General features: G+C 41.4%; 1 protein-coding gene across 4 annotated transcripts in view; it reads left to right on the top strand.

The window, feature by feature from the left end:
• ATXN1 (ataxin 1) overlaps positions 1 to 23,769 on the top strand; it is a 465,693-nt gene that overhangs the window by 134,838 nt on the left and 307,086 nt on the right. Inside the window, exons 2-4 of one of the 4 annotated variants that reach the window (XM_064280992.1) lie at positions 2,848 to 3,008; positions 3,768 to 3,873; positions 8,119 to 8,246. The gene's annotated coding sequence lies outside the window, so the exon portion shown is untranslated. Of the gene's footprint in view, positions 1 to 6; positions 3,009 to 3,767; positions 3,874 to 8,118; positions 8,247 to 23,769 lie in introns of those variants that run through there. The other 3 variants (XM_064281011.1, XM_064281003.1, XM_023555800.2) reach the window with 3 other exon arrangements.

The raw sequence follows: 23,769 nt of genomic DNA, 5'->3' as shown, positions 1-23,769 counted from the left end.
AACGTGTGACATGCTGGTGTCCTGGCTGTTGAGTGGCATTCACGGTTTTCAACCGGTTTGTTCTGGTTCGAACCCCTGCTGAAAATTTGTCTTTCTAACAAGTTCCCTGCTGAGAATTTGCATTTCTGCCAGAGATGTACTGAATCAGAATCTACATTTTAACAAGATCCCCAGGTGATTCTTATGTATGACTTCCTGGAATTTGTTAGAAATACAGTCCGTTACTGTAGATTTATGGAATCTATACCTAACAGACCGTTTGTCTTGAGAACAGCCAGAGGTCGCTGTGAAGCGTGGTATTTTCAGACTAATTCGCAGGCAGGAAAATACGCAGCGTGTCTGTTCTTTAAAATAGTTTTCAACATCTTTTATGTAACGCTGGTGCATCTGGAAGTGAAAATGCTAGGAGTTTCATTTCACTAAAAACAGAAAAAATTTTGACTTCAACCTTTAACATTAGCTCACAAGTAGTGACATTTTCACCAGTCTTAAGAGTATCAAAGTGGGTGTGTTCATTGATACACTGAACCGTATTTACTGAAACTATATTGTGTGCAAAGAACTGTGCAGGGTATGAAAAATACTGAGACCTGGTGAGTGTCTGTAAGCGGCTCACATCTAGAGGGGAAAAGAGACCTTGGGCCCATTACAGGGCTTGGAAAATTAATGATGTTTTGGAGCACCTCACAGAAGAAGCAACCTCTGAGGTGATCAAAAAGGAAGAGTAAGGTTTGAGTGATGGGCATTCCTGGCTGAGGGAACACCATCAAGTCCTGGTGAATTTTGCCTTCCGGCATTACATTTCACCAGTTTTTATGACATACCCACAAGCATCATACTAATGAAATCAATAGTAAATTCAAATAAGATTTGTTCAAGTAAATTAGGACTTTATTTTTATTGTTAAACATGTCTATTCTATCTTTCCATCTTACTTTCATACCTGTAGTTGTGTTTTAAAGGGCGATATATTTACATATGATAAGCAGGTATAGTTGTGGCCAGTGACCAGAATTCAACAGCAACCCCTGAAAAGAATTTCAACAGCAACCCCTAAGAATAGCCAAGAAGCCTGGGGGAGCAGTGAGTGTGTGTTAATGGTGGTGGAATGACTTGGAAAAGGTTGTCAAGAAGGGGTGTACAACTCAAAGAACATAACCAACATCACTGAGTTGTACATGTAGAATTGTTGAGGTGGCATATGTTTTGTTGCATATATTCTCACCAAAAAATAAAGTATATAAAAATAAAAAATACATATGTGTAAAACATATAATCTAGTGGTAAAACAATTAGAAGTTACAAATTTAGAATTTTTATTCATAGTTTTTCTGGTAACTCTAGCACCTCTGAGAAAAGATTCTTTGAGCCCCAAGGAGAAAAATCTGACTTGCTTTGTATTTTGGCATTTACACAGAGATAAAGAGGTGAACTGAGAATGGAAACCTCAAAATGTAATCATGATGGTACCTCGTATCTCAGTGTTGTTGTCTTTGTTGTAAGGTGCCATTGGGTCAGTTTTGACTCATAGCGACCTTATCTATGTGACAGAGTAGAACTGCCCCGTAGGATTTTCTAGGTCGTAATCTTTATGGAAGCAGATTGCCAGGTCTTTCTCACGTGGAGCCACTTGTTAGCAACCTTTTGGTTAGCAACTGAGTGCTTAACCATTGCGCCACCACAGCCCCCTATAGCTCAACAACCAAAAAACAAACAAACCTGTTGTCATATAGTCAGTTCCAACTCATAGCACCCTATAGGACAGAAGAGAACTGCCCCATAGTGTTCCAAGGAGTAGCTGGTGGATTTGAACTGCAGACCTTTTGGTTAGCAGCTGAGCTCTTAACTGCTGTGCCATCAGGGCTCCTATAGCTCAATAGCACACAGCATATAAAACAATTTAGTATACATGATTTAAATTTGTATAATATATAAGAGAGAGGCCAATATAGGGCAGAATTACAAGTGTGCTTTGTAAAATAAATTATTACCAGTTCATTCAGATCCACTATGCACTGACAGCATGTTTAAACAATTCATTCTTAACGTTTTTATTTTCCAAAATTCTGTTGCAAAATAGCCTTGTCTTTTGTTTTTCCTCTTTGCATGGTCTGTTTCATTAAATATCAGCAATTCCAAATCAGAATAGCATCTAATAGACCACATACGAAATACATTTGCTATTAATTCAAACATTTTAGGGCATATTCATTAGACAGATACTTAACATGTATTTATCAAGTCACATTACTCTGTCCAATCATTTTTTAAAAATGGATGAATATGTATTTCTCTCTTGTTTTCTAAGCAAAATAAATAAGTTACAGTGTTTATAATTATATGAGCTCAGTGTTTTTAGCACGTCAGTTACAGGATTCGTTGTTTCTTGTCATTTAGATTTTATAGACATTTTGGTATAGAAATACTGCTTCTCAGTTGAAGTTTTGTACCTCTACACGTATACTTCAAATTACCGAAAGAATAATTAGTCCCGCAGCTGTAGTGAATAAGACTTTAGCTTTATCCTTAGTATTTTGAGTACCTCTCTAGCCAACTTACAGCCTTACAGAGCTGCTAATTAATGTTTTAATAGAAAAAACGAATGGCAAATAGAACTGAAATTTGAAGCATAAATTATAAATTTAGCTTGGTTGCCTTAACAATAACAATGATAATAATAATGATTATAGAATTAATATTTCTAGACTGTTTACAGTACAGTGAGCTATGTTCTAAATGTTTCACTCACATGTCTCATTGAATTCTCATAAGTCTCCTTTGAGGTTGTTGTTATTGTTGTTAGGTGCCATTCAGTTGATTCTGACTCATGGCGACCCTTTATTACAGAGTTAGAACTACCCCATAGGGTTACCTCGGCTGCAGATTGGAAGCAAAGCGGATCACCAGGTCTTTTCTCTTGTGGAGCCACTGGGTAGCTCAAATGGCCAGCCTTTTGGTTAGCAGCTGAGTGCTTAGCCGTTATGTCACTAGGGCTCCTACCCTTTGAGGTAGGTATCATTATGCCCATTTTAGAGGTAAATTTATAACCATTATGTCTCATAACACTTAAAAATAAGAAGCATGTATTTTAAATATTCAATTGTGGAGTTTTGCACATATGAAATATATATGTACAAGTGTTTATGATACATAGCCGAAACCAAACCCACTCCTATCGAGCTGATTCCAACTCATATCGACCCTATAGGACAGGGTAGAACTGCCCTGCAGGATTTCCAAGGCTGTATATCTTTACAGAAGCAGACTGCCACATCTTTCTCCCATGGAGTGGCTGGTGGGTTCTAATTGCTGACCTTTTGGTTAGTAGCCAGGTGCTTAACCACAGTGCCACCAGGGCTCCTATATGATAAATGTTAAAAAGAAAAAAAAAAATGTCATCAGTTTGGTTGTGGATCATGGCAATGACCCCAAGTGTGTGAGAGTGGAATTGGGCTCCATGGGGTTTTCAATGAGTGCTTTTTAGAAAGTGCATCACCAGGCCTTTATTCCAAGGCACCTCTCCATGAACTTGAACTGCCAGCCTTTGGTTAGCAATGAACATGTTAACCATTTGTACCACCCAGGGACTCCTATCTCTGTATATGATTTATGTATATATATGCTATATATAAACTCTATGGGGCAGTTCTACTCTGTCCTTATGGGGTCGCTATGAGTTGAAATTGACTCGACAGCAGTGGGTGGGTATGCTATATGTATTTCTTTGTTCACCAACAAATATTTATTTATTGGCAATTATTCGTCAGGCTGCTTTGCTCAACTCTGAGGATACTGTGATGAAATGACTCCTCTCCCTCGCTTTTGAAAGGGACTTACAGTGTCACGGGAGAGATGGACCTGCCTAAGAAGCAAGTACGTGAAAATATGATCATTGCTTTAATTGCGATAGGTACAAGGTGTTGTGGCAAAGTGGAAAAAGAAGGCCTCAGCTTCCCAGAAGGGATGAGGGAAGTCTTCACAGAAAAGCAGCTCATGCCCTGAGACTTGAAAGATGAGTTTGAGTTGAAAAGACGATGTGCTGGAGGGAACAGAACGATGTATGGAGATGAGTGGGGGTGAGGCTTGGTCAGCCAGGGCTGCAAGGGTTCAGTGGGGCTGTGTGTCAGGTGCAGCTGGAGGGGAGATGCAGCTGGCCGAGATCAGATCACAAGGAGCCTTGCACACCCTTCAGCGGGACGTGGATGTTATACTCTGTGTGTTGAAAAACCATCAACATGTTAATTCAGCAAATGTTAATTAAGTTATAATGAGTAAAGGATTTCCTTCCTTCCTTCCTTCCTCCCTCCTTCCCTCCCTTCCTTCTGTCCTTTGTCCCTTCATCTCTCCATCCTTCCCTTCCTGCCTGCCTTTGTCCCTCCCTTCCTGCTTCCTTTCTTTTCTCTTTCCTCCCTTTACTCATTTATTTACTTGTACATTCTTATCTGCTGCCCGTAATATGCCAAGCATTCTGTTGGATATTGAGGATAAAAGGGAAGGCAAAAACAGACACAGTTCTTCCTTCATGGAACTTTCTAATTAGTGGGCGAGACAACATTAATCAAAGAATCAAAGAAATTAATGTAAAATTACAATAGCGATTAGTGTAACAAGGGAGAGCGATTCTAGAAGAGCATGTAGCAGGAGTTAGTGAGCCGGCCAGGGTCAGGAGGGGCTCTCCTGGTGAGAGGAGGGTTGAGCTGAGAGGTGACGGAGAACAGAATACAAGGTTATTCAATGAAGACGGTAGAGTGACTTGGGGAACGTTCCTAGCAAGGAGAAATTCCTGGGCAAGGCCCTAAGGCCTAGGAGAGCAAGGTGCTTTTAAGAAATTGAAAGTAAGCCAGAAAGGTGAGTGCAGTTGGAATGTAATGGGGGGGCCGGGCCATACTAGGCCTTGGGGGTCATGTTAAGGATGGAACACCATTGCAGTGATTTAAGCAGGCGCTGAGGATGAGTGGTAGGAGAATGGGCTGTTGGGGCGCATGCATGGAAGCAGGGGGAGCAGTTAGGAGGCTAGTGCGGTAGCCCGAATCAGATGACTGCGGGTTGGTCCAGACACGCGGTAGTGGTGGTGGTGGTGCAGGAGGAGAGCAGTAGAGGGATTTGATGGCATGCAGGCGGCATAACCCATGACTTGATGGTTAGGCGTGGAGCATAATTTGGAAGTGGAGAATGTCAAAATGATGTGGGTTCCCATGGCTGAGCTAGGGGACCTGGGAGAGGGTGGGATCCACTCTGCTTGGATTTCCAGAAAATGTTAGAAGAGAAGTGGGGAGAACATCATGAAGGAATTGAGGTTCAAGCCTGGCCTTGGAGAATGAGTTGGGCCTTACCATTTGGCAAGAAGGGGAAAGGCATACTAATCCAAAGGAATGGTAGTGCAAAGGCACAGAGGCATAACCAGAATAGTGCAGATAAATGCTCACGTTGTCTTGGTTAACGGGCGCTGTCATAACAGACATACCGCAAGTGGGTGGCTTTAGCAAACAGAAATTTATCTTCTCACAGTTTAGGAGGCTAGAAGTTCAAAGTCAGGGTGCTGGCTCTAGGAGAAGGCTTTCTGTCTCTTTCAGCTCTGGCAGAAGGTCCTTGTCTCTTCAGTGTCTATTCCTTGGCTCTTTGGTGATTTTCCTGTGGCGTGGCATCACTTGTCCCCCATCTCTGCTTGCTCACTTGCTTGTTTAATCTCTTTTATATCTCAAAAGAGATTGACTTAAGATACACACCCTGCACTAAGAGTGCCTCACTAACATAATGAAGAAAACCAATTTCCAAGAGGGATTATAACCACAGGAGTTAAAAAAAAAAAAACAAAAACCCAGACCCGTTGTGGTCAAGTAGATTCTGACTCATAGCAACCGTATAGGACAGAGTAGAACGTGCTCCATAGGGTCTCCAAGGAGCAGCTGGTGGGCTCAAACTGCCGGCTTTTTGGTTAGCAGCCAAGTTCTTAACTACTATGCCAGTATAGAGGTTAGGGCTCACAATATACATTTTTGGGGAACAGAGTTTGATCTATAACACACATATATACACATACACAAAAGGGAAATTATTATGTGATCTATAAGTAAGTATGTTGATTTCCTGAGATGCTCATGTCTATTTTGTGTTGCAGTGACCTAAAATATGTAGAATTTATAAAGTTGTAAAAGTGTTTATTAATTATATGGATATTATAATATATAGAAATTCCTATAGTTTGACATCTTTATTTTGAGATTCATGCATAGCTCTTGATTTTACTATGTGCTTTCTTCCTAATGAAATTTACCCATTTAGGTAGGACGTGGATTTTAGGTATTAGGGTTTTGGCATGTGGATTTGGGATTATTTGACATTTTTAACTTACTAAAATAACTGTAAATATTTTTGGCTGAAATATGAACATGTTGATTTCAGTTTAGCTTTGGAATTAAAATCAAAAGAGAGTCATATCTGAAAATAGAAATGCTCCTGTGACATATCAACTCTGGGGAAAAAGAAGGCGATGATTTGATATTTAACTTTTTTATATTCAGTACAGAAGTGTTGATAGCAAGATGAATTTTGGAGAGGTGCTACAGTACTGAAAATATGAGTTTCTGTGGACAAAGAAATCTTGGCTTAAATACTGGCGTTAGCATGTACTAGGTGTATGAACTCTTGGTTTTTTTTTTTTTGTAGAGGTAATAATGATTGCTGTCACCACCCATCTGTCAGTTTGTTGAACCGCGGTGGCTTGCATGTTGCTATGATACTGGACGCTACGCCACCAGTATTTCAAGTACCAGTAGGGTCACCCATAGTGGACAAGCTTCAGCAGAGCTTCCAAACTAAGACAAACTAGGAAGAAAGGCTTGGTGACCTGCTTCCGCAAATTAGTCAGTGAAAACCTATGTATGGACCACAAGAGAATATTGTCTAATACAGGACTGGAAGATGAGCCCCCCCCCTCCGCCCCAGTTGGACCAAACCAAAGCTAAACCCACTGCCGCCGAGTTGATTCCGACTAATAGTGACCGTATAGGACGGAGTAGAACTGCCCCATAGAGTTTCCTAGGAGCGCCTGGCGGATTCGAACTGCCGACCTCTTGGCTAGCAGTCGTAGCACTCACCCCCAGGGTTTCCCCCAGTTGGAAGGCACTCAGAATACACACTGGCTGGGACAATGGTCCCAAGCATGCCAACAATTGTTAAGGTGGTGTAGGACAGGCAACATTCTTTCTGTTGCTCACGGGATCTTCATGAGTCGGAGCAGACTCGGCTGCAGCTAACAACGCTGATTGATTACTAGCTGCCTCACAGGGTAGGATTGAGGGAGTCAAATGTGTAAAGCACTTAGCACAGCACCTGGCACATAGTGAGCACTCAGTAAATGTAGTGATGACTTTGGATATCACTGAGAATATTTTACCTGGGTTGTCAGCAGAGAGGTACGTGCAATTGCTAAGGTCCAAGGTTGTTAGGTTAAGCCTGTGTACTGGATTTGTATAACTTTATGGCTAGAAAGAATCTCAAGAGATACTCAGATTCAGCAAACGCCCCGCCCCCCCCCCCAAAAAGCCAAACCCAGTGCCGTCAAGTTGATTCCGACTCATAGTGACCCTATAGGACAGAGTAGGACTGCCCTGTAGAGTTTCCAAGGAGTGCCTGGCAGATTTGAACTGCCGAACCTTTGGTTAGCAGCCGTAGCACTTAACCGGTACAGCACCAGGATTTCCAGATTCAGCAAACTTCCTGAGATTTTCTAGAGAAGAAATCATATTTCTTGTAGAATTTACATAATTATATAAATGTCTTAATTTTATTTACCTATTATTTCTCTAAATTCTTGGAATCATTAGTTAGGGAAGGGAGGGGAGGAGCAGTATCAGTTTAATGGTAAAGTCTGGAAGGCCTGGGGGTGAGGTGGGAAGCAGACCCTCTCCAGAGAGGGCATTCTAGGTCTCTGCTTGCTGAGTTTGACTTTCTGATTTAAGAAGAGTGTGTGTGTGTGTGTGTGTGTGTGTGTGTGTGTGAGAGAGAGAGTGAATATACAAACATAATAATGTTTCTCTTTTCTGTTGCTTCAGATAATGTGAATGGAACCACAGAAAGCTGCCTATCTCAGTGGGAATATTGTTTTTATAATTACAGGTCTAGGCGTTTTCCATTGAGTTTCTCTACTGCCACCTTTTCTACTTGAGCAAAATCTGTATGAAGAGATCGACGGGAAAGAACTGACTACTTCTGTCTCTCCATTGTGTTGAAAGCACATGGCACAGGTAAACGATCTCCAACTTCTTTACCCAGATACAACTGTCATTTCAGCGTATGGTCTCCAAGAGAATGAGCAGATACGTATCTATTCACAGACACGGAGACACATGCCATAAACATACATCTATACATTGATATATTCTTCATCTCTTTATTTCTTCTATCTTTTTTCTAAAAATGGAACCATTACCTTTTTGTGGGAAAGAGAATAGCTTTTACGTTTTTTGAGAACACTGAATAGAATAGTTAACAAGGCATTGATTCCGATGGTGATGGTCTAGATTCAGCTAGGGAGTAGGAAGGAACAATGCAATATATACTATAACTTGACCTTCTTGTTCCTCTTAACAAGATGATAAGGAAGATCTTTTCATTTCAACAGATCTTTTTCTACGACATGATTTTTAATGATAGCACACTACTGTTGAATAGATATCCTAAAATTCATTGATCCCTGCTATTTGGACATTTAAGGTGTTCCTAATTTGTCTGCCATTATGGTACCATGAATGTTCTTAAAGCTCTTTATTCTTCCTGTTATTAGTGGTTTCCTTAGGATAAGTTCTTAGCAGTAAATTGCTGAGTTTCTGCATTTTCAAGTTTTAAGACTTTTGATACCTGTTGCCAAATTGCTTTTCAAAAAGTCAGAGCAGTTTATATTTTCAGAAGCAGTGTGTGAGAGGACCCACTTCCACAGAATTTTGTCAGTTCTGGGAATTTTGAAAATAAACAGAAGCCTTTGCTGATTGATTATGAGAAATGGTGTCTCCATGTTTCTGATTTTGGCATTTATTTGTAAATCATACTATTTTGAAGAACCTCCCTTCTGTAGACAGTTGCATGCTTAAAACATACCAGATTTTGACATTTGAGAAATAATACTAAATTAAGGAGTGAAAGATTCTTAGGGAATTTGAGTTCTTCCGGTTTGAGCAGATATTTTTAGACAACCATGAGATAACTGGATAGCAGCAGTTTTTGATGGAAAATAGAATTTACCATTTCTTAAAATGAATAAAAAGGTGTTAATAAGCATCTCTTATTAAGCACATCTCCAAAGTTCTACTGCACATTAGTTTAATGTGTGTGTATCTCCAATCTTGGGGACGTGATTAAATAAGATATGGTAGCTCCCCAAAGGAAAATGAAGAACACCAAGGCCACACGACAACTAAGAGCCCAAGAGACAGAAAGGGCCACATGAACCAGAGACCTACATTATCCTGAGACCAGAAGAACTAGTTGGTGCCCGGCCACAATCGATGACTGCCCTGACAGGGAACACAGCAGAGGACCCCTGAGGGAGCAGGAGATCAGTGGGATACAGACCCCAAATTCTCATAAAAAGACCAAACTTAATGCTCTGACTGAGACTAGAGGAATCCCGGCGGCCATGCTCCCCAGACCTTCTGTTGGCACAGGACAGGAACCATCCCCGAAGACAACTCATCAGACATGAAAGGGACTGGTCAGCGGGTGGGAGAGTGACGCTGATGAAGAGTGAGCTAATTATATCAGGTGGACACTTGAGATTGTGTTGGCAACTCTTGTCTAGAGAGGGGATGGGAGGATAGAGAGAGAGGGAAGCCGGCAAAATTGTCAAGAAAGGAGAGACTGAAAGGGCTGACTCAAGAGGGGGAGAGCAAGTGGGAGTAGGGAGTGAGATGTATGTAAACTTATGTGTGACAGACTGATTGGATTTGTAAACGTTCACTTGAAGCTTAATAAAAGTTATTAAAAAAAAAAAAAAGATATGGTAGCTCCCTATGATGCAGAGTTTGTAGATCACAGTGGATGAGGCTGGAGGTTCCAGACTGCCTGAGTCTGGCAAATTCTAGCTCTGCCATTTTCTTGACATGTAACCTTGGGCAAGTTACTTTGTATCTCAATGTCTGAACTTCTAAAATTTAGATAATAGCAGTGCCTATCTCACAGGGTATTGTTTGGAGTGAATACTTGTGAAATGTTTACTGTCACTAAAAACCCCTTTTTAAAAGAATATTTAATGATACGAGAAAATGATCATGATATAGGTGGAAAAAGCCAAGCATATCCCTAACCGTAGTATAATTCCAATCCTGAAAATTATTTTTTCTCATCTTCCTCCTTCTTTCCATCCTCCTCTGGTATTCCTGCCCCCCCCCCAAAAAAAAAAGTTTAATATACTTCTAATTAATTAAAATCAATGGAGCGATCCCAGGCATGGAGAAATTGCATGACTGATGTTGGCAAGTCAGAGACCTGTTTAACCTGTGAAATCAAAGCTGTCTGTAATAGGTGGCTGGTGGGACCCTCAGAGCAGTCCTTGCTTGGGAGCAGAGCCTCACTCCTACCTAGGGCTGCCTTGCTCCTGGGGGACAGCAAGTGCCTCGAGCAAGGCAAGCTTCCGGGCCTCTAAGGAGCCACACAGAGAGAGTCCCTAACCAGCTGGCACTATATGTGGGCTGCCCTACTTGGCTCTTCGCTTTCTCTCAATCCTTCGTTTCACTAAAGGAATGAAAAAGAGGGTACTTCTAGAGAACCCCAGCTCTTAGAAAATGTATGTTTCATCCTACAGACACAAGAGGGAAAACTGTGTGGGCTTATGAGTCCCTCTACCCTTTGGCTGCATTATAAGGTTGAAAAGTAGGAGGAAAATGGGCCAGAGAATTATTTGGCCTTAAGCAGTCACACACAGGGTGACTTATCTGGCTTCAGCCATTGCCTTTCATTTCATATCCTGAAACTATTTGTGTTGTGTGTATTGCTCTGACACTAGCTTGTGTACTGTGTTAGTTTTGGCCCAGATTTCCAGTCTAATTTGAACAACTGTGTACTTTTCAGTAAAAGAGGGAACATCTGAATTCTTAACTGCGACCGTTTAGCTTATGAATTCGTCTTTAACAGGTCATAAATTACTCTCTCCTCTAAGTGATCATGAGGCTGAATAAGAAAATAGACTTGTATTTATATACATATGTGTGCCGTTTCTACAAAATTAATAAATTCAGAGGGAGAGAGAACAACAAATGTGTCAGCAAATGTAGGTCAGGAAAGCAGTTCATCATGGTCTGCCAGACTCCAAGGAGGCAACTCAGGAGTGTAGGTAGAAGAAGGCCGTAGGTAACGGTAGTTACAACGGTAATAACACTACCGTATGGAACATTTGATATTTGCATGGAACTTAGCTTCTCCCTAAAGTACAGATCAATAGGGACAAAATCAGAGAGAAAGGAGCGATTCTCTTGCTGCGGGTCACTGGCTGGTGTGTAGAAATGCAGGCGTGTTGATTGGCAAAGGCTTTTTGGAATGAATTTCTCTAGGGAAGCAGAAGAGTGGGGAATATTAAATATTAGCCATGCGCTGCGTGAGAGCCTCAACTCTGTGGTCCAACAGTTAGTGATTGTCTTCATAGGTAAACATGGTTACCCAAACCATTAGCAAGACCAGGCAAAATCATTGTTGAAAAGTCACTTTACAAAGTCCGGTAGGGCCTTTGGGGTGCCTAGAGGTTTGCCAGGACAGAGTTAATGTACAGCTTTTGAACTGTGAGAAACTAGGGCAATGTCTGTGAATTCTAACCTTATTCAGCCATTGAACACTCATTTGTTCATTCAGCAAATGCTTTTTTAGTGTCACAGTGGTTAAGAGCTTGACTGCTCAGCAAAATTTCGGCAGTTTGAATCCACCAGCCACTCCTTGGAAACCCTACGGGGCAGTTCTACCCTGTCCTAGGGTCACTATGAGTCGGAATCGACGGCAACAGATTTGGTTTGGTTTTTATGTTAAAGTTGATGGTTCATATCCACCCAGTGGCATCGTGGAAGAAAGGCCTGGTGATCTGCTTCTGTAAAGATTACAGCCAAGAGACCCCATGGAGCAGTTCTACTTCGTAACTCATGGGGTCGCCATGAGTCGGAATCAACATGGTGGAAATGACTTTGCTAGGCATTAGCGATATGGTGAGCAAGACAGATATGGCGTCTGCCCTCATGGAGTTTACAGTCCTAAAATAGTTACAGTGGACGGCCTCATAACTTGGTTTGGGTGAACAGGGGAGCCGAACTGGAACATCCTACAAGAGGCATAGACTGCATTGGAAAGCAGAGTCTGTTCCCCAGAGTTTCAGACTGAGGGAGAAAGAGCTGTAGCTCTGGAAGGCATAAGGCAGAAAGAATCAGAGAATAGTCAGGGACAACTGGACATGAGGTAGTGATTGTTGACAGCAGAAGTGGATTGGTAAATGAAAATGGGAAGAAGGGAAGACTACTATAAAACTTTTTCGGAATGCATGATTGTCAGGGCTGGTAAAACTTGGGTTGCTGTCGATCTCTCAGTTTAGGTAATCTACACAGTGCATGTTACTGACAAGCCATATCATTAAGATATTGCAAAAGGAATATATTTTACTTTCCATAAACTTTATAAACATGTTAGACAGAACAGTGCAAGGCACTCTGTCTCTACTGTGGTATGCGGTAACACTTTCTTTTTTTAACTGTCATTCGAGGGAAAATTATGGTAGCCACTTTAGCAGAACACATTTACCTTACTGTGACTTGACTGTATCCCTTTTCTAATCTTATCCACCGTAATTCATGTTAGAAAATGAGATTAGTTATATAATTAACTCCACCTTCCATGTACAATCATGACTTACTTTACTTAGTTAATGTTCAACAGATTCTACGCTCCAGATCAAAATAGTCTCTCCAGGGGCCACATCTTGGCCTCTGTAGTACTTGGTACCCTTACATTTAGCATTGCTTAGGGATCATGGTTCTCCTCACCCTCCTCCCTCCTACTCCTAGGTGCTTTTAGGAGTCTCTTAAATAACAGCATCCACTTAGAGATTCCTTCTATCCTCTTTGGCCTTTAACGTGGATTTGGTACAGATGCGGTTTTGGTTTTGGATTTACTATCATCAATGGACCCTGTTTCTCTGTTTTGTCCCACGTACTTGCTGTTGTTGACCATCATCGAGCTGTCCTCCAACTCATGGAGATCCAGGTACAATGGGATCAGACAGTTGTGACCCACAGGGTTTTCAGAAGTAGATCACCAGGCCTCTCTTCCTAGCTCATCTTAGTCTGGAAGCTCCACTGAAGCCTCTTCAGCATCATAGCAACATGCAAGCCTCTGCTGACAAACGAGCGGTGACTGTGCGTGAGGTGCTTTGGTGGGAAACCCAACCCTGGTCTCTTGCATGGAAGACAGTAATTCTCCCACTAAACCACCACTGCCGTGCATGCCATGTGTTCTACCCAGATGTTTTTCTTTCCTTTGACAAGCCTAGTTCAGTTGGCCATCCCACTCCCCCAGCCACCCACTCACCTAGCACACACATACTATGCATTCTGGAACACAGGGCCTTTGCCCATTCAGGGATCTGCAATGCACATTTCAATGGCTAAGGAAACTTTATTATTGATATTCATTAAATATTTAAAGTAGAAATGTGCCCCAAATTTATCTTTTAGCATAATATGTTCTTCACTTTCATTCCACCTCCTTCAGTCTGGAGGTAGCCTCCATAATTCATAGTCAGTTTGAGGGAAGGTATTATTTTGAGACACTTAATGATGTTTTTTCATGGCACAATGAAAATTGTGTGGACAAAAACTCAAGATGACATAGTGTTTTGTATGTAGGCATAGCTTTTTTCAAAATTATTGTTGAGTACATTAAAAAAACATTAGAGTTTCTAAAATAATTTATCTGGCTTCTGCATAAAGCATTTTATTCTTTAAAAGTTTTATAAATAATACGATTTACCTTGTCATTGTGGAAACATTCACAGAGTTGTAATACTGTGTATGAAATAATGTAGATATTTTGTCATCTGACACAGTAAAACACATTAGGAAGTAGTTGATGCCAAAGCCTACCATTTTGTCTTTCTGTGTTGAAACCACAGAGCAGAGAGCTACAAAGATTTCCTCCCCTCTAATACAGTAATGTTGTGGTGTTGTGTGCTGTTGAGTTGATTCTGACTGATAGCGACCCTATAAGACAGAGTAGAACTGTCCTATAGGGTTTCCTAGGTTGTAATCTTCAGTGGAGCAGATTGCCACATCTTTTCTCCTGCGGGGTGGCTGGTAGGTTTGAACTGCCAGACTTCGGGGTAGCATTCAAGCACTTAACCATCGTGCAGCCAGCGCACACAGCACAGCATGGCACACGACAACAACAATACATTAATGCCACTGCTTTCTGTGCAGGCAGACTGTACTGTTCAAAGTGTGAGCGTTGAAAAAAAAGAAAGAAAAAAAAAGTGTGAGCATTGACGAAGTAGAAATACAGCTTTGGTGTAACTTTATCAAAATGACAGTATTCTGTGATACTTTTCAGTAAATTACTCTATTTTTTTCTCTGATACCAGTTACCACCGAGTTGACTCTGAGTCATGGCAACTCCGTGTGTCAGAGTAGAAGTGTGCTCCATAGGGCTTCAGTGGCTGATTTTTTTGAAAGTAGATCACCAGGCCTTTCTTCTAAGGTATCTCTGGGTGGATGCCAACCTTTCAGTTAGCAGCTAAATATGTTAACTATTTGTACTACCCAGGGACTCCATTTTTTTTTCTCCTGTTAGAATTTATCAAATGAGATAAAATATTTAAATATATTTTCTAAGTTCTAGAGTGTTAGGTATCATAGCTTTCAATGTTATAGTATTTAGAAATGGAAGGGACCTTGAAGATCATTTGGTCCCCTTCTCCTCTAATTCAAGACCCCCTCCCACAATGCCATTAGCAACTTTGCCAGTGTCCAAGTAGTGAGTCATTTAGTCATTGATAATTGAAACAACCATGATCATTAGAAAATTTGGAAGTAATATCCAGAACTTCTTGGGAGTAATGTAGTTTACTTGGAGTTAGCAAGGAACGACAAACTCATGCCATCTGTATGCCGAGCAGTATCCAGAAAGATCCAGTCTTTAGATTAAATGAGAAGTATGTCATTGATATTAACTTATGTTTCCATTAAATGTTTTAGTAAGATTTGGGACTTGGCAATCATATTTGTCCCTCCATTTTTCTCGTCAGAAATATTCTTTACTCTCTATTGCTTATTTTCCTTTTCTTTAAAATAGGGACAACAGGCCTTTGAGAGGATTACAGACATACGAACCCTTAGAACATTGCCTGGCCTGGCATATAGTTTATGCTCAACAAACATTTGCTGCTGTTACTGCTACTTGTCTTTTTCTCCCCTCTACTAGAGGAGCCCTGGTGGCACAGTGGTTACAGTGCTCAGCCACTAACCAAAAGGTGGGCGGTTTGAACCTGTCAGTAGCTCCACGGGAGATAGATGTGGCAGTCTGTTTCCTTAAAGATTTACAGCCTTGGAAACCCTATGGGGAGAGTTCTGCTCTGTCCTGTAGGATCACTATGAATCAGAATCCACTGGATGGCAGCAGGCTTGGTATGGTCTACCCAACAGTATAGTACCTCATAACTGAAAAGTTGCTGGTTCAAGCCCATCTAGAGACACCTCAGGAGAAAGTCCTGGAGATCTACTTCCGAAAGAGTACAGCCATTGAAAGCCCTGTGGATTACAGTTCTACTCTGACCCACATCGGGTAGCCATAGGTAGAAATAGACTCCACGGCAACTGGTTTTCCTTTTTTTTTTTTTTAAATCAACAGTCTGCTTTTTCTGGTGGAGATTTCTTGAGTGTCTAAAACAAATCAACATAACCAAACTAGAGATTCAGTGCTGATGTCTTCTGCTTTAGAAACGGGGGCTGAATTTGCCCTCACTGGCGGATGATCCGATTCTCTGAGTGCCTCTGTGGATGAACCCAGGTTCTCTGGGTGTGCCCGTGGACTGGGAATCAGGAGAGACCCACATTGTGTGTGACTTTGAACAAGTTCCTCAGTGACTCTGGGCCTCCAAGTGTCGCATCTGTAATGTGAATGGGTTGCTGTCTAAGGCTTCTTCCACTTCTAAGATTTCTTCTCATCCTAAACCCTTGCTGTTTTAAGCCTTTGAAGTCCTTGTAAGGTGGGAACTCAAGAGGAGTCACAGTAGCTGTTTATATTCTCTGGGCATTTTTACATATGTGCCAAGTATGTTTTTGTTTGTTTCCTCCTTCATGCTTAGGTGGAGAAAATGATCTGTGCCTCCAGGGATGACGGTTATCAAAAAAAAAAAAAAAAAAATCCCACAAAACCAAATGCTGTGTCTGTGCACAAAGGCAACCGCCTTCCAGATACTTAACCCCTTAAACTAGCACTCAGATGGCACAGAGGGGGCACCATGTCAGCTGCCACTGAAATACAGCCATCTCTGGAGTGAGATTTGGCAGCTGTGTAACAGTCAAGCTGCAGTACTTATGTGCTAGTTTGGGGAAAGGAGGGAGACAGAAATAGCAGATTTCAAAATAATCCAATTAAAACAGCAGGGGGAGTGGAGTTGGGTAACAAGAAGAGAGGATGGCGTGCCCTCAAGTCTGATTATTTCTACTGTTAGACACTGTGGGCTTTGCTTTCTGAAGCCCTGCGTGGCATTTCAGTTACTGAGTCCATGTCTTGCTTGAATACTCTGACCACAGTCAAGGATCTCCTGCACACACCCCGAAGAGGAGGCTTCTCTGATGTCCCCTTGAGCCATAATCCCCTATTTTTGTCTTGTTTTTCTCTCTCCTTCTCTTTTCCCAGTTGTCTAATTATCAGATTGTATGGGCACATAAATAGATCCGTCTTTTCAGAGCCACCGCCTCTCTTTACCCCCTGTATAGGATAATGTCATGGTTAAGTATTTATGACATCAGAATGCACTGTACTGGAAAGCATTTATGTTAAGGCATCTTTTGAATGGCTCAGGAAGGATAAACTGGCTCCCAGAAAGGAAAACCCTCTGTTTCATTCAAGGATCTTGGTACTAATGACAGGAAAGGAAGATCCAGAAATGTACCTGGTAGACAAACGCAGTTGAATAAAAATACAGAATTCCTTAGGTTTCCTGGAATGTGACCAGTAACCGTTGTGATAAATATAAGAAAAAGGACATGGAAATGAAGTAGATAAAATTGAAAAACACTGAGAAATACGTGTGGCAGCAATTTGAAAAATAGAAAGTTTTGTCAACAGAGTTAGAAATAATTAGATCATCAGATAATAAGACATCAGAGCTCTGAAGAGAGAGATCCCAGAGAATCAAGGAAGCAGCTGATAAAGGAACCCGAGCATTTTAATTTAACCAGAAAAGAGAAAGCTTTAAAAAGAAATTCAGCGATTTGAAGGTTAGTTTCATTTCAAAGCACATGAACTATTTAGCTAATGAACAGAGTTCATATAGGTCTATTGTGATAAAATGGAACCAAAAATGAATTCAGGGAAAATTAAATAAAATTTATGGAGTGGGAAAGAGAAAAGAGATTTGGTGTCAGAAATTCTGGCTCTGAATTTCAGTTCTGCAACTTATTAGCTTGGTGGTCTCAGGGAAATCACTTCCAATCTGAGAGTTTGTTGTTGTGTTCACTTTTCTTCCTGATCTGTAAAACAGAGATAATTGTAGTAACTGGCTCACAGGGATGTTGTGCAGATCAGGTGAGATATTGCCTAAAAAAAAAAGTTTTGTGGGTTATAAAGCCCTTGTAGAGATGCTATTTCTGCGAATATGCAGTACCCTCCTAATATGGAGTAAGCTGATGGGGACAGTAATCACCTGCCAGGATAACTTAGAGCAGCAGTCATATAGATGAAAATCTGTTGTATAAAACTTTTAAAAATGCACGTTGACTTTTTTCCCCTGGTCTCATTTTAGTGGTGCAAAAATTCTTCTCTGTTTGTAGGGTTTTTCTAAACATTTTCGGGTGAGCTCTGTAACAGAGTTGTCTGTGCTCTGCCAGGTGATAACCCACATGATTTTATAGTAAATATTGCCTCTGAGTAAACCTTGAATAACAGATTACAGGAAAAGGATATTGTCTTGTCTTGTTTACTCATTCTCATTTGGAGAGGCTTGGACAGAGAAAGGAATGGGCTTTGTGGGTCATGAACAAGAGTTAGAATAAATAGGATGCTCAGGGAGAAAGCCCTGACACAGAGAAGGTGCAGCGCTGTAAATTGCACAGTGTGGGCTGGTGCGCCCGGTTCCCTGTATGCCTCAGCCCATCTGTCTCATTAGCTTCTGTCTCTTAATCACAGACTCTGTGAAGTGCCTACTTGTCTTTTTTAGCTTTTTATCCTAATCTCCTGCAAAAGTTAATGAAAGGAAATCAACTGGATAATATGCTGTTTCTCTGTATTCACATGCATGCCAGCGAGTGGAACAAGCTATGTTTATAACACAGGGATTGGGTCTGTGTGCCTAGGCGTGTATTTGGTGTGCACTGATGAATATGTGTACATTCATGCAGTTACTCGCCGACATAACACGTGTGCATCTGTTGTATACACTCTAACATGGAAAAGACACGTTGACATTAATTAGAAAGGGTGATATGAAACAGTGAAAGTCAAGTTCCTTTCGGCAGCATTTACTCTTATAATTAAAGTGCAGGATGGAACCGTTGTGTGTGCAGGAGAGACTCCTTATTCACCATTTAGGACAATAGTAGGAGTTACATACTAACAGGTTTAAGTGTCAATAAGTGTCTGAATACAAATTCTCTATTGTGTGCAGTTTCTGCCACAAGGCAGTGTATTTTAGATGTGTTTCTGCTTGCTCGGAATTTGGAATGCTCTGGGTAAAGAATGTGGCAGAGTGGAATTTGTGACAGAAAGTGCACCCAGGTCATTTGTTATTCTTTAGGAAGTGCGCTGGACTGAACTACCACATGGACAAAAGAACAGCTTTGTTCACAAGGTACAGTAGGAGCAGTACAAGGAAACTGAGTCGAGAAACTTAGGGAGTCCATCTTTGATTGATGATGCTTCTTATTTCCTCTTTATTATTCTCAGTGAATAAAAACTATGAAATTGGATTTGAAAACTGGATTAAGACAATTGGCTTCTCAGATTTTGTTACCTTTGCTGTTGCCAGTTTTCCAAGTAAAGCACATAGTCACTGTATCGAGAATCTATGTTTATTATATTACGTCTTCCTAAAAAAAGTGTACCCTTGGGGGTGGAAATTAAGAATTAGTTTAGAAGAGGTAGAGACTGAAAGTATCTGCTAACTGTGGTAGTATTTGTCTCTAAATACGTTATAAAAAATAAATAAAATTTTTTTTAATATTCCCCTTTATTTTTATAGAGTGAGCAGTGGAGTAAAATGAGAACAATTTGGGGTCAGGATACTGTTTGGTCTTCCAGCCCATCTGTAGCCCCACCCCTTTTGCCCCGGCTAGAGTTTACTCTGAGGCACTGGTAGCTTGGTGGTAGAATTTTCCCCTTCCATGCAGGATACCTGGGTTTGAGTCCTGGCTAATACACCTCATGCATAGCCACCACCTATCTGTCCATGGAGGCTTGTGTGCTGCTATGACGCTGAACAGGTTTCATCAGAGGTTCCAGACTAAGACAGACTAGGAAGAAAGGCCTGGTGATCTGTTGTCAAAATTAGCCAGTAAAAATCCTGAAGGTCCCAATGGTCCAATCGTCAACTAGTGATGGGGTGGTGCAGGACTGGGCAACATTTGTGCGTGGGGTGGCCAAGAGTCAGGTGACTACTTGAAATAACAACAACAGGTTACTGTGTTCCCATTTGGGGCATCACTCTACCCTCCAGATACATTTATCATGGATTTATAAGCATGAGCCTCTACTAACTAGGCTGTAAACTACGTGAGAAAAAGACTTGTTTTCTTTGTCTTTGTAACTGTAATACCTAGGACAAGGCCCTACACATAACGTGTTAAATGAATGAATCAGTCAAACACCTATCGTGTGCCTATGTTTGTCTGAGAAACTAGGGACAGTGTAAAGAAGTGTAAGATGTCATTCTGTTTGCTCTGAAATAGTATAAAATCTAGTTGAGAGCTAGAACAACTTCAACAACCACACAAATGTTGGATTAACCCAAGGAATAAAATAAAATCCGTGAGTCCATACTGATAAAATAAATAACTGAATAAACAAATAAATGGGGGGAAAGAGACAACTCTTCCTTACAGAAGAATTCCAGTGAGTAAACAAAAAAGGAACGAGGGACTAGAAGAGCGTCAGTAGAACACCACAGCAACACCTGGGCTAGGAAAGCTCCACTGGTGGATGCTAAAATCGGTGAGCAGAAGTTTAAGCAGAAGAGGGTATTTGTAGGGTCTCAGAGTATCTCCCTTTAAATATTTAGTGATTAAAAAAAGAGGAAAATAGTAACTTTACAGAGGAGAATCCTGGCAAACCCCACCCTAAGCAAGTGATCAAAGTTGACATCACCAGCAATACATGTGGACGTCGTGTACAACTTGATATGAAGCACAGAGAAGGATACATCTCCTCCGGGTGCCCTTTCCAGTAATGCATAATATTATATAATCACTCTAATCAAGAGAAAATACCAGAGAAACCCACCCTGGGGGACATCTTAAAAAGTAACTGGCCAGTACACTTTAAAAATGCCAAGGTCATTAAGGAGAAGGAAGGATTCAGGAACTGTCACAGATTGGAAGAGAGTAAGGAGAATGGCAACTAAATCAGTGTGGGATCATGGATTGGATGCTGGATCAGAAAGAGAGCTTTAGTGGGAAAACTGGTGAAATCCTAACAAATACAGTAGTTTATAAGGAAGACCAAAGAAGAATTGACGCCTTTGAATTGTGGTGTTGGAGAAGAATATCGAATATACCATGGACTGCCGAAAGAACGAGCAAATTTGTCTTGGAAGAAGTATTAACCAGAATGATTCTTAGAAGCGAGGATGGCAAGACTACGTCTCACATACTTTGGACATGTTATCAGGAGGGTTCAGTACATGGAGAAGGACATCATGCTTGGTAAAGTAGAAGGTAGGTGAAAAAGAGGAAGACCCTCAACGAGATGGATTGACACACTGGCTGCAATAGTGGGTTCAAGGACAGCAACAATTGTGAGGATGGTGCAGGACTGGGCAGTGTTTCGTTCTGTTGTGCATAGCGTCTCTATGAGTTGGAACCAACTCGACAGCACCTAACAACAACTGTAGTTTAGTTTATAATATTAACCAGGGTTAATTTCCTAGTTTTGATATTTGTTCTATGGTTATGTAAGAGGAAGCTAGGTGAAAGGGGAACTCTGTACTATATTTGCAACTCTCTGCAATCCTAAAATTATCTTTAAAAAAATCTTGTTGAAGGCACAATACCAGTTCACAAGAAGCAATTGTAGAACCAGCCATTGTTGTCGAGTCAATTCCGAGTCATAGTGACCCTATAGGACAGAGTAGAACTGCCCCATAGGGTTTCTAAGGAGTGCCTAGTGGATTCGAACTGCTGACCTTTTGGTTAGCAGCCGTACCTCTTAACCACTACGCCACCAGGGTTTCCTTCAATTATAGAGTAGCACGTGGCAACTTCCAGTTGACAATTTGTGATGGGGGTACAGACTCTGTGTTCAGTGGATGCTGAGAGGAATGAGAGATGACGGGATTGGATTAGGCAGCAAGCATTGCATAGAACAAGGGAACCCCAACTTCAATCTTCAGAGGAGATGTGGAGATGAAACTAGTGGCCGTCACATCAATTCCAACTGATGGCGACCACATGTGCATCAGAAGTGTGTTCCCAGCAGTTTTCAGTGGCTGATTTTTTGGAAGTAGATGACTAGGACTTTATTCCAGGATGCCTCAGGGTGGACCCAAACCTCCAACCTTTCAGTTAGCACAGCCGATCCTTTAACCATTTGCACCATGCAAGGATACCTTGTAGAAATGAGCAGTGGAGAAAAGAGAGGATTCGAGGCGCAGGGGCAGCAGGGACAGGGCGTGAGGAAGGAACGCAGATGGCCTGTGTGGAATCTATGGAGAGGCCAGACTGTGTGATGTCTGGGTTTTTGCTGAAGATCACTATGAAAAAAGGCTGGGCAACTGTGGGGAAGATGGATAGTAGAGGATCTTTAAGCCTGGCCTCGAGGAGTTTGAAGTTAATTTGGCAGATGATACAGTGTTACAAGTTTTTATTTAGGGAGGCAACTCAATGAAATGGTATGTACTTGAAGTTGGTCTGACATGGTATACAGAATGGCTGGAGTTGGGAGAGACTGGAGGCTGGTGAATTATGAGTTAATAAAAGGTAATGAGAGCCTGGAGTCCCTGGGTTGTGCAAATGGTTAAGTGCTCAGCTGTTAACCGAAAGGTTGGCCGTTCGATTTACTTCCAAAAAATGGGCCACTGAAAACCCTGTGAAGCACAGCTCTACTCCCACATACATGGGGTTGCCACTAGTCAGAACTGACTTTGACTATTAACGAAAACCTATTCATTTGGGCAAGAAACCCTGGTGGTGCAATAATTAAGAACTCACCTGCTAACCGACAAGTTGGTGGTTCGTACCCACTAGCTTCCCCAAGGGAGATAACCTGGCAATATGCTCCTGTAAAGATTATAGCCTAGGAAACCCCATGGGGCAGTTCTGTTCTGTCTTAGAGGGTAATTATGAGTTGGAATCTACTTGATGGCACACAACAACAACAACGTTCATTTGGGCAGCAGGCAAGGAAGAGGATGCAACAAATTCAAATTCATTTAAAAGGGGGAGAATCATAGACTTTAGTGATTGACGGCTGTAGGAGATAAAAAGGAGTCAAAAGATGTCTCCCGGGTCAGGCTTACAAGACAGGTGATGCTGGTCCCAATAACTGAGAACACTGTGACCAAAATAATTTATTCAGCAGATATTTAAGTGCCTACATTGAAAAATTCTATATTCTAGTTTATGAAGGAAAATTCTAAAGAATATAAACATAGCGTCTGTCTACACTGAGATACAGAACAGAATATACCATAACTTGAGCTGGGCTGACTGAAGTTACAGATGGCCAGGTCAGACCCACCCAAGAGTCCCTGCTTGCAAAATGCAAAGAAGGGAGGGGGTTGCTCTAATCCTCCCAGCAGTGATGAACAATGTTGGGACAGCTTTCAAGTTAGCACTTCTCTTGAGAGTGGCTGTCAAGCCTATCGTTCTGCACCGCTCCCCTGCCCCGTCAAAAAAAAAAAAAATTAATAAATAACTCTTTATTAAATCACCATTCTACTTAGAAAAAGCCCATGCACGCACACTTCCTTAACGTTGCCTGGGTCCCAAAGGTACCAAACATGAATGTTAAAGTACCATAAAATACACGGAACTTTATGGAAGAAGAAATAGAGAGAGACAGAAACAGAGAGAGGAGAGAGACAGAGACAGAAGACAGAGAGAGAAGACAGACAAAGCAGAGAGACAGAGACAGACAGATAAAGAGAGAGAGACAGAGAGAGAGAGAAACAGAGAGAGAGTGTGTGTGTTGGGGGGGGTTATGTTTACAGCTCTTAATGTCAGGCACCCTGTCTTTTCAACTTGTTTTTTACAGTGTTATCTGTTGAGCAAACCCTTAATTAATGCTCTCGATGGGTTTGGCTGCCGGATTCTTCTCTTCTCTTGGGCTTGTCCCTCACTCTATGTTAGTGGAAAAGGGTTTCTGTAGCTTTTA

Source organism: Loxodonta africana, chromosome 1, assembly GCF_030014295.1.
Source record: "Loxodonta africana isolate mLoxAfr1 chromosome 1, mLoxAfr1.hap2, whole genome shotgun sequence".
Classification (NCBI taxonomy): domain Eukaryota; kingdom Metazoa; phylum Chordata; class Mammalia; order Proboscidea; family Elephantidae; genus Loxodonta; species Loxodonta africana.
This window is presented reverse-complemented; position numbering and strand designations above follow the sequence as displayed.